At 41.4% G+C, this 19,667-nt stretch overlaps 1 protein-coding gene across 1 annotated transcript in view; it reads left to right on the top strand.

Annotated features, from left to right (window-relative positions):
* The first annotated feature begins 398 nt into the window (after window positions 1-398).
* The window catches only part of MRTFB (myocardin related transcription factor B), a 293,387-nt gene continuing 274,118 nt past the window's right edge, over window positions 399-19,667 (top strand). Inside the window, exon 1 of the mRNA XM_053929332.2 lies at window positions 399-479. The gene's annotated coding sequence lies outside the window, so the exon portion shown is untranslated. The remainder of the gene's footprint in view (window positions 480-19,667) is intronic.

Consider the following 19,667-nt stretch of genomic DNA (forward strand, 5'->3'; position numbering starts at 1 on the left):
CCAGAACAGTAGAACACAGCCCAGAGGTTGAATTTACAGGTTGCTGTTTGTTCCAGATCCTAAAGAGTCTGAAAAGCAGAACCAGCATTTGTATTTGTATAATAATGGACTTACAGTAAAGATTACTAATATTTTTAAAACACACGCTCACTGCCTGGAAATGACCAGACCCCCAAAGCACTGTGATATGCACTATGGAGCTCTGGGTGCTGTGAGCATAGGTTACAGAAGTTGTAAAAGTATCCTTCGTGGCAAACCGCCAAGCAAGGCCTTATTTCACATTTAATGCCTCGTAGGAATAAGATAGCGTGAGGCGAGTCTTTCGAGCAGATGAGAGAGCTTAGTTGTCTTGAAAAACTGCAGAACCCGTGTCCTCAGTTGTTGAAGATCTTTGGGCTCTTCACTGGTTTCACTGAGCGGTGTCAGAGGGTACTTTTGAAATGGAAGAAAATGGTGGTAGGAGGAAAGACATTCTCCAGGTAGGTCTGTATGACTGCCTCCTTAGAGCGGTTGAGGAGATACCTTTGTATGTGGCTTTTAGTTGGTGTTCCAACCCTCGGATCTGCCCCTTCAAAATGAATCTTCGATCTGTCATCCATAACAAGCTTCCCAAGTTTCCTCTGATTAACAATCTTGTTTCGTGTATCATATTCTAACTTTTGTTTAACATGAGTTTTGGGGGGGTGGTTTGGACCACTGGTGCACAGAATTGGAGTCGTCGTAATCCTTGGTTCGTGAAACACACTCTGTTGATCCATACATGGCCTGCTTTTCCTTACTTAGCTTGTTATTTTTAATAATCCAGAAAGTACTCATGAAGCTATCATCCCTCCCCCCAAAACTAGAACCTTGCCAATGAGATTCTAGTTTCCATAAAACTGCGTAGATTCTCCTCCCACCCTATTTCCCTGCTTCTCCCGAGCCAAAGTGAACCCTCATCCTGGTTTGTGTTCAGTATTTCCTTGCTTTCTTTTTTGTCTAGTCTCTTTGTTTCTTATATGTATCATATGTACTCCAGAAAGTATGTGTGTGTGTATCTTGTTCTTTATAGAAAAGACATCATGAATCTTTATTTGTAGGACTAATAATGGTAAGATTCATCCTTTGTCACTTGTCGCTATCATTTATTTGTTTGGGCTCCTCTATACTATTTTATTCTATGAACATACCAGTTTATTTAGCAACCTCTCATTACTGGCCATTTGGGTTGTGCAGGGGTTCTTGATAATGTAAATAGTACTTTCACGAAAATCCTTGAACTTAGTCTTAGACACGTGCAAACACTTCTCTTGGGTACGTACCTACGAGAGAAATTCTGGGGTCAGATGGTACGTGTGTGTGTTCAAATGAGGGGACGATGCCAGAAGTGTTCTGAAGAGGCTGCACCAATTTGCACTTGCATCAGTGATGCGTACGAGAACTGGTGGGTCCGCACCCTCTTCAACCCTCGCTAATGTCAGACTTTTTCATTTTTATTGATTAATTGTATAGAAGCTATTACCTCCATATGGTCCTGGTTTGCATTGTGATCTTTGCTGCCAAGCATCTCGTTTATGTGAGTGACCAAGCAAGCTTCCTCTTCTCTTCTGAGAAGTGTCTGTTCATGTTTTTGGTCCAATTTTCTACAATTATTTGTGCTCTTCTTACTAAAAGAATACTTAATATATTCTCAACACTAATCCTTTGTGTGTTGGTTATACTTTTCACTTTCCTTGAGGTATCTCTCTTTTTATTGAATCCTCACTCAAGAATATGTTTATTGATTTGAAAGAGAGAGAGAGAGGAACATCAATTGACTAATTGGCTGCCTCTCATACGTGCCCTGACTGGGGATCAAACCTGCAACCTTTTGTTTTATGGGATGATGCTCCAACCAACTGAGCCACTGGCCAGGGCTACAGTGTTTCTTGATGAATATAAGTTCTTAATATAGTAAAATGTATCAATCTTTTCTTTTTTAATTAATGCTTTTAAGAAATTATTTAATAAATCTTTTCCTACCATAGTATCTAAAAGGTATTTATCTGTATTTTAACTAGAAATGAAAAGGCTAAGAAACTGTGGAAGTACATGTGGGAAAGAGGAAGCAATGGTACCCCAGGCACTAGAGCCCAGCACCCTGGGAGAGCAGGGGTTGTGGTGAGTGGCAGGGCCAGGCCCTGGTGCGATTGATAGCCAGGGTAGGCTTTTGCAATATTGATTAGTTATGCACAGTTGACCCTTGAACAATGTGTGAATTAGGAATGCTGACTCTCCCCCCATGCAGTCAAAACTCCACCTATACGTTTTGACCTCCAAAAAACTTGACAACTAGTAGCCTACTGTTGATCAGAAGCCTTACCAATAAACAGTCAGTCAACACATGTTTTTATGTTATATGTATTAAACACTGTATTCTTACAGTAAAGTAAGCTAGAAAAAAGATGTTATTAAGGAAATCATAAGGAAGAGAAAATATGAAATCTACAGTGTTCATTGAAAGAAATCTGTGTCTACGTAGACCCTCACTGTTGAAACTTCCATTATTCAAGGGTCAAGTGTATTTTTTCCCTTGGCTGTAAACAAAACATAACATCAAATTTGCACTATGGAAAAGAATGTGGAAAGGAAAAACCATAGTCCCATCAGGCAGGTTTTTCCTATACTTATCCCAAGCAACTCTCCTGATGCACACATATCTCGTTCTCTTGAAAGGCTGAACACATTTCCCATCACCAGCGCCCTGACCCCTAGCCACTGGCACTTTCTGGACGTTGCCATCCTTGACCCACCTGTGTTGACCATTACCTTAAAAAGCGAAACAAACAAACAAAAAACAGGGAACTTATGTTAAAGAAATTATGCTTAGAATATTCTGTGATTATTATAAAATAAGGCCAAAAAAACTGTACCTAGTTTTACTAGCCAGAGAAATATTTCTAGCATCTTTCCTGTCTTTACTTACATATATATAATTTATATCATTTAAAATGGAATCTTCCTATAGATGCAATTTTGTAAATTTTTGCCTAGCATTGTTTAGTTTTCAACGTGAAAAGTGTTCTTCTACATCATTATTCGAGCGATACAGAATATCTCCCTGTGTGGGTGAAATCTGAAATACCTGTGCAATGCGCATCCCAGCCACAGTCTAGATGGTTGCCGGCTAGCGCTCTAGGACACTCACATCAGCCCTGGACTCGATTAAAGCGTTCCTCTCTGTTTCCAGTTGTGTCCAATTAGAAGCAAGGAGGACATGAGTATCTCTTACACTAAACCTTCGTGCACATCTGTGAGATGTTCTCAGGATAAATTCTGTAAGTGGGAAATCCTAATCAAAGGCTAAAAATGTTTGTGTGTGTGTGTGTGTATATATATACATAAACACACACATACACACACACAGCTACATTCTCTCCAAAAGGTTTTTATCAATATATATTCCCAGTAGCAGGGTATGAGAGAGCCTATTTTCCCACACCCTCACTAGGAGTAATATTGTTGTGCCTTTTATCATCAGCAGTGCGCTAAGTTCAAATGCCCTCTCACTATTTTAATTTGCATTTCTTCAATCACTATGAGGCTGAATTTTTCCATGTTTCCTGCCTGTTTGTTTTTGAGTGTTTCTCTCCCCGCCCTCCCTCTCCCACTCCTGCCCGTGCATGTGAGTGGCCTGTTGGCGCCATTTCCCCTTTTATCCAGCGAATGTGCTTGCTTTTATTTATCTGCGAGAATGGTATCTTCGAGGGGGTTGACAAGTGTGATAAACATTGTAAACAGTGTCTGTCTTTTGGTTTTTTCAATGCTTTTGCCTTTCAGATTTTTAAAATTTTATATGTTGTCAAATCTTACAGTATTTTAAAAATTCCTTTTTTATTTGAGACTGTATAAAATTCACCTAAATTTTTTTTCTCATCCTCTCATTTTAAATTGTTTTACATTTAAATTTCTGTTCCATTGAAAACTTATGTTGGTTTGGGATGTGAGGTATGTAGCTTACTTTTTTCAAAATGGTTAACCTAACGTCATTTACTGAAAAATATTTTCTCTGCCTGCTGATTTGAATTAGTGCCTTTGCTTATAGTATATTCTTACACTTGACATGGGTCTTCAATTCTGTTCCTAATCATGTGGATTGTTCTTATAATTATATCTTGTAAGTTTAGTTATCGATTTAAGATACATTTTAAAAATCTGTTGGGCAGATGCCTCCCTATTAGTATGCTGTCTGAAAATTTTTATTGGCTCGCTTGTTATCCAGATGAACATTTAAGACTCTTTTGGTCAAATTTCCCTCCAAAAAGTTTTGTTTAGACTTTTATTGGAGTTACATTATATGTATGTTATCTTGGTAATAATGGATATCCTTCCAATATTAGGAAAATTGTGTGTTTTACTTGTGCTGAAGTCATTTTTCAGGTTCTTCAGTAGTGTTTTGTAGTTTGTGTCATAAATGCGGCACATTTCTTGCCAATTCAATTCAAAGTTATTTGTTGCCATTGCAAACTGTGACTAAACTGCTTTTCCTCCCCAGCCCCTAGTCGTTCTGCTATGTTAATGTTTATGGATTTTATAACCGACCATCGCACACAACTCTTTCCTTTCAATGGTATTTCAGTTAGTTCTTTTGGATATTACAGGTAGGGTATCACTTCATTCAAAACTAATGATGATAGTTTTGTCCCCTTTCAGTAATTATACTTTTTTTTCTATGTTTTGTCTTACAGCCTGGGTTCAGGAATTCAGACGCCCATGGGCCCAGGCAATAACGTAAACGAGTGAACTGGGCCAGGAGTGGTCCTCAGCACACAGGTCTTACCTAAAGGGGGAAGCTCTTGCTCAGCTCCAGCCAATTTCTGCCATTTGGGAAAAAGGCCTGGGGTTGGCAGATGAGCAGAGTTTTTGAAGAGATATACCAAAGATATTTTTTAAAATGTGAAATACATAAGCCTTTTAAATGTTGAAAATGAATTCCGATTTTTTAAAACATCAGGCAAGTCCAACAGGATATCTAGTGGTCAGGTTCAGCTCAGCCTCACACGTGCCCCAGTGTGGCTAGAACTTACAGAATTTCAGAATGCGCTGTGTTGGAACACCAGGCATTGTTGCCATGTCCTGGTTTAGTAAAAAGGCTTTAATTATCTGACCAATTAGCTATTCTGTAGACTCTTGATTTATTATTTTCATGTTAAGCCTCTGTCTCCAATTTAACAGGATTGTTGTAGAAAGAGAGAAATTAAAATTCTATTAGCTGGTATGATTTTCTTCTTTGACCTATGAAAGTTATGAATCCATAACTTTTCTAATATCAAACCATTCTTGCCCTGTGATTTGCAAGCTATGCTTCGTCATGGTGTACCGTTGTTGTAAATATGCTGTTTCCGTATTCCATATTTTGTTTTATTTGATGATTACAAAATAGGAGCAAGAAAGTTTGGGGGGTTTCTGTTCTTGTTTTTTGTTTTTTTAGCAACAAAAGTCACCTATTTCCTCTCTACCCTACTACCTCCACCATCCCCTACCTGTTTTCTTGGGTAAATAGCTTGACTCACTGTTTGGAGGGAAGGAAGAGGTAATACTTCATTGCATCAGACATGGCTTTTGTTTTGCTGGGGGGGACAAAGGTTAAAGTAGATTGTTCACAGTAAAGAAATCTTTTCAGTTTGCTCTCTTTGTCTTTAGGGGCCCTTTGAGGGAATTGCCGGAAATAACTGGGGGGAGGGGACCGAGATGTCTAACAATGTCTACTGTGGTTTGTATGTGGTTCTTTTCTCTGATGTCCCACAAAGCTATTAACAAAGTCTGCATTTGTCTTCAGTGTGCTGTGGAGTTGGAGCTTTTTTTGCAATGTGACAGACAGCTACGCAGCACCAGCCTTAGGGTAGCTCCTGCCCTTGCATTAGAGGGCCCTGCTCTGTGCCTCCTTTAGCCCCACTCTTCCCCAATAGGTGAGGGGACCACTGGGCTAAGGAGACAGTCCTGTAGGTGGGTGCAGGCCTCTCTGAGTTGGGGATTCTGGGGTCCTGGGTCCAGTACCCCCTGCCTTCTAGACAATGTTCTGAATACCCAGGACCCCAAATTCTCTACTGAGTCTGTGCCCAGGGCCTGTGCAGGCTTCTTCCCTAACTCCGTTCTCCCACAGGAGGACCACACTGCAGTCATTTGTACACCAAGGCCTGAGGAGCCAGCAAAGAGATCTGATTGTGCGGAGGGTGGACAAAGCCTGGGCATGTGTGCTAGAGTGTCCACACTATTTCCACAAAGTCCATTTGATATAAGGCGCCGCTGGTCTCTATGAGGAAAATGTATCCAACTGTCCTTACGCCACCTGATAATATCTTAGAATGCTAAGGAGCCTGGGAGAATTCTTAACTCAAATTGGCTCCTCGAGTGGCTTTGAAGGTGCATTCCTCAAGGTGGAATTATAACAATTTTTAAACACAGTTGGCTTCACTGGTAGCTAAAGTCTATCATCAAGTCTCCTAGGGCTGCCATAACAAAGTACCACTACATGGGAACTAAAAACAATAGAAATTTATTCTTTCATAGTTCTCCACACTTTGGAGGCCAAAAGTCCAAAATCAAGGTGTCAGGAGGGCTGTGCTCCCCCAGAAGCTCTAGGGAAGCGTCCTTCCTGGTCTCGTCCAGCGTCTGGTGGCTCTCAGAAACCCTTGGCAGTCCCTGACTTACAGCTGCATCACCCCAGTCTCTGCCTTCATCCTCACGTGGCCTTCTTCTAAGTGTTTCCCTGTGTCTACTCTCCTATTCCTAGAAGGACACCTGTTATTGGATTTAGGGTCCACCCTAATCCAGTATGATCTTATCTTAATTATTACATCTGCAAGGACCCTATTTCCAAATAAGGTCACATTCTGAGGTTCCAGGCAAATGTGGGTTTTGAGGGGGCACCTCAAGCCAGTACACTATCCATAAATAAGTTTGGTCTGTAACACTCTCGTTTTCTCCCTTGGTGTTTCTGTCTCTGTGTCTCTGTCTTCTCAGTATTTGGTTACCAGGGTGGGGTTAACTGAATTAATTAATTAATTGGGACACTTCAAAACTTCTTATATACTCTGGAACCAACTAAATTATATAGATACTATTTCTTCCCATAATGTTTGACAGAATTTGCATACCCACTTCCACCACATGCCTCCCAAGTCATCTGAGCCCTTATGTTTCATGCAAGTAGCAAAGAGTTTGCCTTGGCAGGTATGGCTCAGTTGGTTGGAGCATCAAAGTGTAAACTAAAAAGACGCAGGTTCAATTCCCAGTCAGGGCACATGCCTAGCCTGCGGGTTCAGTCCCAGGTCAGGGCATGTAGGAGAGACAGCCAATCACTGTTTCTTTCTCTCTCTCTCCCTCTTTCCCTCCCCACCTCCCCTCCCTTCCCCTTTCTAAAAATCAATGGGCATATTCTCAGGTGAGAATTTTAAAAAGTCGCAGAGAGTTCTTGATTAGTTTACCCAATGGCTTTTGGTCCACTAGGATTTTTCTTTTAAAAATGTATTGAATTTATTGAGGTGACATTGGTTAATAGAATTATATAGGATTCAGGTGTACAGTTCTGATATATCATCTGTTTGTCGTATTGTGCACTTATCACCCAAAGCCAAGTCTCCATCTCTTACCATTTATACCCCCTTTATTCTCTTCTACCTCCCCCCTCCCTTTTCCCTCTGGTAGTCACCATACTGTTGTCTGTGTCTATGAGTTGTGTTTTGTTTTGGTTTTGGGGTTTTTTTGCTTAATCCCTTCACCTTTTTTACCCACCCCCTCAACCTCCCTCCCTTCTAATAGCTGACAGTCTGTTTTCTGTGTGTATGAATCTGTTTCTGTTTTGTTCATGAGATTCCATATGATACTTGTCTTTCTCTAACTGGCTATTTCACTTAGCATAATACTCTCCATGTCCATCCACGCTGTCACAAAAGGCAAGATTTCCTTCTTTTCTATAGCTGGGTAGTATTCTACTTCATAAATGAACCATTTTTTTATCCACTCATCTACTGATGCACACTTGGGCCACTTCCAAATCTTGGCTATTGTAAATAACTGTAATGAACACAGGGGAGCATATGTTCTTTAGAATCACCGTTTCAGGTTTCCTCGGCTGTATTCCCGAAGAGGAATTGCTGGGTCATAAGGCAGTTCCACTTTTAATTTTTTAAGGAAACTACATACTGTTTTTTCCCATAGTGGCTGCACCAGTCTGCATTCCCATCAATAGCATATGAGTGTTCCCTTTTCTTCCCATCCTTGCCAACACATGTTTGTTGATTTATTGATGACAGCCATTGGAAGGTGTGAGGTGATATCTCATTGTGGTTTAATTTGCATTTTTCTAACGACCAGTGACATTGACCATCTTTTCATATGCCTATTGGCCATCTATATGTCCTATGTGAAGTGTCTACTCAGGTTCTTTGCCCATTTTTAAATTGGATTGGTTGTTTGTTTGTTCTTGGTGTTGAGTTGTATACGTTCTTTATAAATTTTGGATATTAACCCCTTATCAGAAGTATCATTGCTGAACTTGTTCTTCCATTCAGTAGGCTGTCTTTTCATTTTGTTGATGGTTCATTTTGCTGTGCAAAAGCTTTTTAGTTTGAAGTAGTCCCATTTGTTTCTTTTGTTTCCCTTGCCTGAGGAGATATATCAAATATATATATATATATATTGCTACAAGAAATGCCTGAGATTTTACTGCCTGTTTTCTCCTAGGATTTTTGTGGTTTTATGTCTTATGTTTGTCTTTAATCCATTTTGAGTTACTCTTGTGTGTGGTGTAAGAAGGTGCATGTACCGCTCTAGTTTTCCCAGTACCATGTATTGAATAGATTCTCTTTGCCCCATTGTATGTTCTTGCCTGCTTTGTCGAACATTAATTGACCGTAAAGGCATGGGTTTCTTTCTGGGCTCTCTATTCTGTTCCTTTGATCTATGTCTGTTTTTATGCCAGTACCATACTTTTTTGATTGCTATTGCCCTGTTTTACAGTTTGATATCAGGTAGTGTGATTCCTCCAACTTTGTTTTTCTTTCTCAAGATTGCTGTGGCTATTCAGGATCTTTTGTGGCTCCATATAAATCTTTGGAATATTTGTTCCAGTTCTGTGAAATATGCCATTGGTATCTTGAGAGTAATTGCATTGAATCTATAGATTGCTTTGGGTAGTATGGACATTTTAATGATGTTAATTCTTCCTATCCATGAACATGGTATATGCTGCCACTTATTTGTATCTTCAATTTTTTTCTTCAGTGTCTTATAATTTTCTGAGTACAGGTCTTTTACATCCTTGGTTAAATTTATTCCTATATATTTTACTTTTTTGATGCAATTGTAAATGGGATTGTTTTCTTAGTTTCCCTTTCTGCTAGTTTATTATTGATGTATAAAAATGCAAGTGATGTCTGTATATTTATTTGGTATCCTGATACATGACTGAGTTCATTTATCAGTTTTAGTAGTTTTTTGGTGGAATCTTTAGTGTTCTCTATATATAGTATCATGTCTTCTGCAAGTAATGACAGTTTTATGTCTTCCTTTCCAATTTGGATGCCTTTTTTTCTTCTTATCCTCTGATTGCTGTGGCTAGGACTTCCATAGTATGTTGAATGAGAGTGGTAAAAGCAGACATCCCTGATTTGTTCCTGTTCTTAAGGGAAACACTTTTAGCTTTTGCCCATTGAGTATGATGTTGTCTGTGGGTTTGTTATATATGGCCTTTATTAAGGTGAGTCATGTTCCCTCATTCCCACGTTTCTAAGAGTTTTAATCATAAATTGGTGCTGGATTTTATCAAATGCCTTTCTGCATTTATTGATATGACCATGTGGTTTTTATCCTTTATTTTGTATGTGTTGTATCATGTTTATTGATTTGTAGATAACGTACCAACATTACACCCCCAGAATAAAGCCCTCTTAATGAGAGTGTATGATCTTTTTAATATTGCTGAATCCAACATGCTAATATTTAGTTGAGGATTTGTCATCTATGTTCATCAGGGATATTGGCCTGTAATTTTCTTTTTGCAGTGTCCTTACCTGGTTTCGAAATAGGATAATGCTGGCCATGTAAAATGAGCTTGGGAATTTTCCCTCCTCTTGAATTTTTGGGGGATATTTTGAGAAAGATAGGTGTTAATTATTCTTTGAATGTTTGGTAAAATTCACCTGTGAAGCCATCAGGTCCAGGACTTTTGTTTGTTGGGAGTTTTTTAATCACTACTTCAATTTCATTGCTTGTAATCAGTCTGTTCAGATTTTCAGATTCTTCCTAATTCATTGTTGGAAGATTGTATGTTTCTAGGAATTTGTCCATTTCATCCAGATTGTCTGACTTGTTGGCATGCAGTTGTTCATAATATTTTCTTGCAATCACTTGTATTTCTGTGGAATCAGTTGTTACTTCTCTTTCATTTCTGATTTTATTTATTTCACTCCTCTCTCTTCTACTTGATGAGTCTGATTAAAGATTTGTCAATCTTGTTTATGTTTTCAAAGAACCAGCTCTTGGTTTCATTGATTGTTTGGAATTTTTGGAAGCTATTTCATTTATTTATACCCGGATATTTATTATTTGCTTTCTTTTACTCATTTTGAGCTTTGTTGTTCTTTTTCTGCTCCTTTGAAGTGTAAAATTAGATTGTTTATTTGAGATTTTGCTTGTTTCTTGAGGTAGGCCTGTAATGCTGTGTATTTCCCTCTTAGGACTGCTTATGCTGTGTCCCACACATTTGGGGTTGTTGTGTTCTCACTTTCATTTGTTTCAAGATACCTTTAGATTTTTCTCCCTTGATCTCATTATTAATGCAATTATTGTTTAGGAATATGTCATTTAGCCTCTATGTTTCTGTGTTTTCCAGGGTTTTTTTCTTGTGATTGATTTCTAGTTTTATACCTTTGTGGTCAGAGAAGATGCTTGATATGATATCAATCTTCTTCTTCTTTATTTATTTATTTATATTGATTTAATCTTTGTTGTGTTTTTTCCATTACCATTTAGTCCCCTTATACCTTCATCCCCCCAGCAATGACCACACTGTTGTCCATGTCCATGAGTCCTTTTTGCTTTTTGCTCAGTCCTTTTACCCCGTAACCTTCCCCCCGACTAGCTGTCATGATGTCAGTCTTCTTAAATTTATTCAGACTTGTTTTGTGTTCTAACATGTGGTAGCCTAGAAAATGTTCCATGTGCACTTGAAAAGAATGTATATTCTACTGCTTTGGGGTAAAACACTCTGAATATATCAATTAAATTCATCTGTTGTGGTGTGTCATTTAAGGCTGCTGTGTCGTCATTGATTCTCTGCCTGGAAGTTCTATCAATTGATGACAATGGGGTGATAAAAATCCTTACTATGACTGTATTTCTGTTGATCTCTCTCTTTATGTCCATCAAGTTTTGCTTTATATATTTAGGTGCTCCTATGTTCAGTGCATAAATGTGTACAAGGGTTATATCCTCTTGTTGGATTCCTCCCTTTATCATTATGTAGTGCCCTTCTTTGTCTCTTATTATAGCCTTTGTTTTAAATTCTATTTTGTCAGATATAAGTATTGCTACACCAGTCCTTTTTGCATTTCCATTGGCATGAAATATCTTTTTCCATCCTTTTACTTTTAGTCTGTGTGTATCTTTCATTCAGACATGGGTCTCTTTCAGGCAGCATATATATGGGTCTTGCTTTCTTATCCATTCAGCTACCCTGTGTCTTTTAATTGGAGCATTTAAGCCATTTATATTTACAGTTATTATTGGTAGGTACATATTTTTTGCCATTTCACTCTTTTAACTATATTCCTTTGTTGTTGTTGCTGTTGTTCCTCTTCTTCTTCAAGAAGACCTTATAACATTTCTTATAATACTGATTTGATGGTAACAAACTCCTTTAGCTTTTTCTCATCTGGGAAGCTCTTTATTTCTCCTTTGATTTTAAATGATAGCCTTTCTGGGTAAAGTAATCTTGGTTGTAGGTCCTTGCTTTTCCTCACTTTGAATATTTCACACCAGTCTCTTCTGGCCTGAAATGTTTTTGCTGAGAAAGCAACTGACAGTCTTATGGGAGCTCCCTTATAGGTAACTAACTGTCTTTCTCTTGCTGCTTTTAAGATTCTCTCTTTGTCTTTAACCTTTACCATTTTAATTATGGTGTGTCTTGGTGTGGGCCTCTTTGCGTTCATCTTGTTTGAGACCCTCTGTATTTCCAGGACTTCATGTCTATTTCCTTCACCAGGTTAGGGAAGTTTTCCATCATTATTTTCTCCAATAGGTTCTTGCACTCTCTCTCTCTTTTCTGGAACCCCTATGATGCAGATGTTGATATGCTTTCTGTTGTCCCAAAGTTCCCTTAAACTATCCTTTGTTTTAATATACTTTTTTTCATTTTGCTGCTCTGATTTGGTGTTTTCTGCTACCTTGTCTTCCAACTCACTGATTTTATCCTATGCTTCATCCACCTACTGTTTATTCCTTCTAGTAGTCTTCATTTTAGATGGTGTAATTCTTCATTTCTGACTGGTTCTTTTTTTGTGGTTCCTATGTCCATTTTTAAGCTTGCTAGCTCCTTGTTGGATTTCTCACTAAGCTCCTTGAGTATCCTTATAACCATTTTTTGGAACTCTATATCTAATAAATTGCTTGCCATTTTCATTAAGATCTTATTCTGGAGTTTTCTCCTGTTCCTTCATTAAGATCTTATTCTGGAGTTTTCTCCTGTTCTTTCATTTGGGGCTATTTTCTTTGTCTCCCCACTCTGGCTGCCTTGTTGTGTTTGTTTCTGTGTATTAGGTAGATCTTCTGTGATTCCCATTCTTTGTAATGTGGCTTTATTTAGGAGGTGTCCTGTGGGATCTAGTGGCACAGTCTTCTTGATCACCTAAGCTGGGTGCTCCAGGAATGTCCCTTGTGTCAGCTATGTGGGCTTCCATGCTGTAATTGAATCTTGATTGTTCTTTGCCTGTTCATGTGTGCAGTCAACCCTCAAGCTGGCTGACTGAGAAGACTGACCTTGACCACGGTGTACAACCTGCTGTGCAGGTGCTGACCACGCAACATGGTATTTGCCTCAGCAGGGTCTGGTGCCTGCCAAGATCTCCCCTTGGATATGCCACTTATGAGGCTAATTGGATCCTGCTCTGATGTTGTCTGAAGCTGGCCACTGGTTGTGTTGGTTCTGGGACTCCTTGGGAAGAGCTCTGGTGCAGCCAGTATCAGACACTGACTATGACTGGCCCAGCGTAACCTGTTTGGAGTTGCAAAGTGCCTCTGCTAGGCCTGGGTGTGCACAGGAAGGACCAAACTGCACACCAAGGCCAGTTTGTACCAGCACTGAGCCCAGGGGAAGGTCAGCAAAAGTCCCAAGGCACCCTGAGATCCACCTCTGCATGCTTCCATCTGCCGGCTACCTGTTAGGCTCAGTCACTGAAATAGCCTCTGGCTATACTTGAGTTGCATGAGGTAGGTTCTCAGTGAGTCACCAGGTAGGGGCGAGTGGTGTTCGCCAGATTAATATAGTTCAAACCCAGTGCTAGTGCTGAGTTTGAGGCCACTCAGCAAGTGTCCCAGGGTATGCCAAGTCAAGCTGCCATCCAAGGAGCCTGCAGACCCTTGTGTTGGGGCAGGGTCTCGGGAGTCATCAGGATAAGGCCAGCAGTGTTTATCAAGCCCAAGCAGACCAAGATTTGGCCACCTGAAGGGAGGGCCCTGCACTGCTCAGGCTTGTGGGAAGGTGGCCCCTGCCCCAGGGCCGTACAGGTCAGTGTGTGTCGGATTCTGCCCAGACCTCAGTAGTGCGGGGCCACCTGGAGCCCAAAGGGTGGGGCTAGCAGATCTCCAGTGAGGAGGAGGCACCAGTCAGGTTCACAGGAAAGTTAGGGGAATGGTCCCCACCCCAAAACCGTACCAATCAGTCACTGACACCTCCTGAGTCTGCCCAGACCTCTACACCCTGGCCTAGGCTGCCGACTCTTCAGCGGGACATGAGCTCCACAGGGTGGGGCAAGAGGGAACCCGAGTATGTGGCTATTGCTGACCCCAGGCTGATGCTATATGGAGGGGAGAGCTCCACCCAAAAGATGGCATCTGTGGTACGGTAGAGTGACCCATCTCAGGGCTCCTGGCAGCTGTTCCCTCAGCTCTCTTCCCAGAGCACAAACCTCAGTCTCTCCTCACATGGCTCCAGTCCACTCTGCCCTCCCCCTGCCAGAGCCCAGGGTGAGTGGCTGTGAACAAAATTTTGTGTGTTGGCCCTTTAGAAAGGCGCCTGTGTCTCTAACAGACTTTTATCTCTCCCTGGCAGACAGAATCCCTACTGATTTCACAGCCAGATGTTATGTGGGTGCCTCTTGCTGGCTCTGGTGTTCTGGGCTGGGGAACCCAGTATGGGGTTGAAATCCCCCCACTCCTCAGAGGGAACCTTTGCAGCTGAGATATCCCTCTGGATCTCAGCTGCCACCTGTGGAGTGGGGGCAGCCCTCTCTGCATCCCTGCTCTTCTTACCAGTCTTGATGTAGCTTTTTCCAGAAATCTTTGATTATAAGAATCCTACTCAGCTAGTCTGTAGTTGGTCATTCAGGTGATTGTTCTATATTTTAATTGTAATTCCAGTTTGGTCCTGGGTGAGTGTAATATCCACCTAGTCTGCTTCCATCTTACATCTCCCCTCCAGTTGGATTTTTTTACATCTTCTCAAGTGAATTATATTGCCTTATCTTGGTTAAGATTTTATTAGCATAAATTCAAACACAGTAAGCTCTTAACTTTAATCTTCTTCCATGTCTTTGTTTCTAGTCCCTTTTATATTCTAGTGCTATTTATTGGTATTTTTTTCTCATGTAACTTTTCCAGAGGTTTGTCTCTTTTATTGAATCTTTTAAAAGAGCCAGCTCTTTGATTTATCATGAATTCTATTGTTTTTGTTTTCTAATTTGCTTGTGTCTGTTTTTATCTTTCATTTGTTCCTTCTGCCGTTCTTAGATTTATTAGTTTTTAATCTCAGCTTTTTTAGTTAATTGCTCTTCTTCTTACTTTCATTTAATAACAAAACCATTTAAGCTATATCTTTTCTCCAGTGAGCAGGCAGGGAGATGGATGCACTGTGAGAACTGCAGCTAGGAGAGAGCCCGGGAATGGAAAAGATCGAACACACATCTCTGCTGGGACTTGGCCATGCATCCCAACTAGCAGTTGTTCAGATAGTGCTGCTCTATGCATCACCTCTTTCCTATTGTTGCTTCCTGCTGAATACTCCCTAGGGAGCCAATGTGGCCTCTAGTTGCTAGAAGCTAAATGTTTGTGACCCACCTCCCGAAATTCATATGTTAAAACCCAGCCTCAAGTGTGATGGTGTTAGGAGATGAGGCCTTTGGGAGATGATCAGTTTGGGAGGGCGGAGCCCTCGTGAATAGGATCGGTGCCCTGATAATAGAGGCCCCAGAGAGTTCTCTCACCCCTTCAGCAATGTGTGTGAGGACACAGTGAGACAATGACTATCTACGAACCAGGAAACGGGGTCCTCACCAGGCACCAAATCTGCCTGCCCCTTCATCTTGGACTTCTAGCCTCCAGGACTGTGAGCAATGCATTTCTGTTATTTATAAAGTACCCATCAGTCTATGATATTCTCTTATAGCAGCAGAAAAGACTAAGACATTAGTTAAGGGCTGGACTCCATCTTTCCAGCAATGATACCATAGTTGTGGCCCTTTAACTTTATCCCATAGGATTCAAGGCCTCTCTGAGTCCCTTTTGTCTTATTTTGGGGAGGGGAAGCTGGGGCCTACATGCTGAATGTTTGGAGTCGCATCAGCTATGGCTGCACGGCAGACGGCTGCATGACCTGCGTGTGTTTGTACCCCCTGGCACAAGTTCCCTCCTCAACCTTCACCTCCATAACAGTCTCTCCTGTCCTTCTGGCTCCGGGGAAACTTATCTAAGGACTCATGGAGGATCTTTAAGATAAAGACGACAGGGAGTCTATGATGTGTGTTGACTGAAAATACAAATTGTTGTCAGTACAGGTTTGAGGATAGGCCTACAGTGGGGAGTGAAACACATTTTTCAGCCCAACTGGGCTAAGTCTGCTTGCAGTGATGTGTTGAAAAGACTCAGTTTCAAGTCCTCCTGGAACCTCAGCAGAGGACAGCAGGGGACTGGGGCCAGGATACCTGACCCTACTCCCAGGTTTCCAGGTGGAACTTGGTGCAGAACAATGTAAATATCTATCGATCTTTTGCAGGTGGGGAGGGGAGGTCAGCACAGAGGAAGTAGAAAATTTAGGGATGGAACAATGGGGGTCTTTTCCAAGCCCCAAATGCCAGACCTCCCTTCTTCACTGCATGCAGATTTTCAGGTAGAATCAATTCTTCGAGGGTCTCAGTCCTCACATTTTACTCCTAAAGTGATGAGTAATAAACATTTACTGAGCTTTGCCTATATGCCAGATATTGTGCTTAGTTTTCTTTAACAACTTTGTAGGGGTAGAATTTAGTACATAGCAAAGGATTGACATATTGTGAGTGTACAAGTCAGTGATTTTCGGAAAACTTACAAGGTTGTACAGCCATTATCATAATCCAGTTTTAGGATATTCCATCACTTCACCCTGACCGGTGTGGCTCAGTGGGTTGAGTGTCATCCCACAAACCAAAAGGTTGCCGTTTTGACTCCCGGTCAGGGAAAAAACTGGGTTGTAGGTTCGGTCCCCAGTTGGGGGTGTGCAAGGGGCAACCAATTCATGATTCTCTTGAAACACTGATGTTTTTCTCCCTCTCTTTCTCCCTCCCTTCCCCTCTTTCTAAAAATAAATAAGTAAAATCTTTTCTTTTTTGAAAAAAAAAATGAACATTCCATCACTTCCCAACACTCCCTCGAACCTGTTTTCAGTCAATCTATATTCCTATTCTTAGTTCCAGGCAACCAATGAACTGCCCTCTGTCTCTGCAAATTTGTCTTTTCTGCATATTTCATTGAAATCGAATCATATGCTCTAAAGGCTTTTGCCTCTGGCTTCTTTGGCTTGGTGTAATGTGTCTGAGGGGTGTCCATGTGGTCGCGTGTACCAGTGCTGTGTCCCTTTGTCACCAAATAGTGTTCTCTCGTGTGGATGGATTCATCTTGCGCATCTGTTGCCCAGTTGATGGACATTTGCATCATCTCAGCTTGTTAGCTATTATGAATAAAGCTGCTGTGACATCCCTCACCGGTCTGGTGAGGACACGTGCTTTCATTTCTTTTGGAGAGACACTTAAGAGTGGAATTTCTGACTTGTATAATAAGCTTATGTTTAACTTTTAAAGAAACTGTCACACTTTAACAAAGTGGCTGCGGCATTTTACATTCCCACTGACAATATACGAGGGGTCTAGTTTCTCCACATCTTTGCTAATACTTACTAGTGTCGGTCTTTTTTTTTTTTTTTTTTTTGTAGCCTTTCTTGTGGATCTATAAAGGTATCTTAGTTTTATCTTGCCCTTAGTTTTATATTAGGGCAGGCTAAAACAAACAGCAAACAAAGGTTTATGCCTCACTCATGCTGCCTGTCTAGCAGTGGCTAGAGCCGGGGAGATGGGCAGGCTATCAGAGACATTCAGGGACCCAGGCTGCTGCAAACTCCGGACATTAAAAGGCAAACTGCACACCAACTCCGAAAGTTTCTACCTGATAGCAAGAAATCACTTTCCCTCCTATTTTCCTGGCCAGCAAGTGATACGGTCATGGTTAACTTCAAAGGGGACAAAAAGTATAATAATAATTTATCACTTCTCTAGAGGGAACAGGGAGTTGAAACATGTGTGAATAGTGACTTTCACAGATACTAAGAGGAAGTACGACCATCACTATTTACAGATCAGGAAACCAAAGCCCAGAGCCTAAGTGCCTTGATGGCGGGTTCGTAGCTAATAAATGGAACCAAGGCAATGCGGCTCTCAAGCTTGCATTTCCAACAACTACAGTAAAGTTTTTGTGAAGACACTGTTGATTATAGATGGACTTCTGACACATCACCATTGGGGGAGCAGGAGGAAAACTTTGGCAGAGGCTGTGCTTGATCCCATGGTGAATAGATCACAGGTCTAGAGAGAGCCTCATCCCAGTCACCAGGGTCTGCTGGTCTCGGTGCCTGCCTTAGACTAGGGCCCATGTGATATTCTTCATAAAGGAGAGAAGACCCCTGGTCCTGCCACCACCTTCTTAACTGCAAATTGTATCCCTCTGTCCACCCCCCAACGTATGCATTCAAAAACTGAAGACCTGAGATGCCTGTGTGATTGGATCTGTTAAGATAAACTTTATTGGAAACCAACAAAAACACTGAGAGAGGGTCCATGCCAGTGATGAGGACACTGCAGCAGGTAACCCTCAGCAGGCTTGGTGCCACAAGGGGAGGTGGCTGTGGTGTTCCAAGACCAAGTGCTGGGTGCAGGGTACTTAGTGGTCAGGAGCACAGGCTCTAGGATCAGACCTGGTGTGGAGACCTGGCTCCTCCAAGGTTGTGCAAGGTGCTCCTCCAAGCCTCAATTCTCTCCTGTGTAAAGAACCCATTGTACAGGGTTGGCAAGATTTAATCAGAAAGTGCACGAAGAGCACCTTAGCATGGTGCTGGGAACTTGGTGAGCCTCAGTGATTGTGTTGGTAATACCAATACCAGTATCGTCATCATCAAAGAATTCAGGTAGCTGGAAATAGGAAATTCTCCAGATTGGATTCTCAGGGATTTGCTGGTCTTTGAATGATATTCTTGATTGAAGTGGCCCTTGGATAACCTTACCCACCTCTCATCATACCCGGCTTCTGTCAACACTGAGCCCTTTATGATTAGTCGAGGAAAGGGAAGGGAATTCAAAAGATGACGAGTATGAGAATAGGATAAAAATGGGCCAGTTAGGAATGGGAGAGACAGTAATTTCCTTAAGATGGAAACAGCATAGCACTGTGGTTAAGAACACGGTTCTGCCTTTTTACCAGCTCTGGGACCCTAAGGAGGTCACTTAAGCTGTCTGGCCGACTGTCTGGGCGAACTCATGGGGTGAGATCAAGACAACTTTAGTTGTGCCTCGTATGGTGTCTTTACAATTTCAGTGCAGTAAACTCTTATCCCGGCACCAGATGAACACTCTGGGGAAGCACAATGACCTTCCTTTTTAGAATTAGTTTTTTTAAAAAGTCCTATGATTTTTCTAAGTCATAAATTAGTCTTGTTTCTAAAAGCAGAAAGTCCCATCCAATATATTAATCAATACTTCAAACTTTGTTTAGAGATAAGCCTCTTTCCCTCTTTCTCCACCTGTGGCCCACCGTAGCTTGCTTTTGGAGGAGGAAAATAGATACTATCTTCCCCCAGCAAACACAGGCAAGGGGGTGGAAGAGAGGAAATGCAAGACAAAGAGGGTGAGGGAGGGGGAAAGTACTTACTTGACTGTTAAAGTCAAAAAATGGCATTCCACCTTCTGGGAATATTCTTGTACCACATGGGTAAAAGCGGGTATTAGAAAGACCCCAGCCATGCGGCAGGGCGAGGCAGACCACCAGTCCCTTTGTGCTCTTAGGAATCTGACCCACCTCCAACCTCTGTTTGATGAGAGCTCATTGCCACTCTAGGCCTCCCTATGAGACATTATGTAACATGATCCATTGGCCAGCTTGCTCATGCTTGGTTCACGGATGACCGGTAGGAAACA

Source organism: Desmodus rotundus, chromosome 1 (assembly GCF_022682495.2).
Source record: "Desmodus rotundus isolate HL8 chromosome 1, HLdesRot8A.1, whole genome shotgun sequence".
NCBI lineage: Eukaryota > Metazoa > Chordata > Mammalia > Chiroptera > Phyllostomidae > Desmodus > Desmodus rotundus.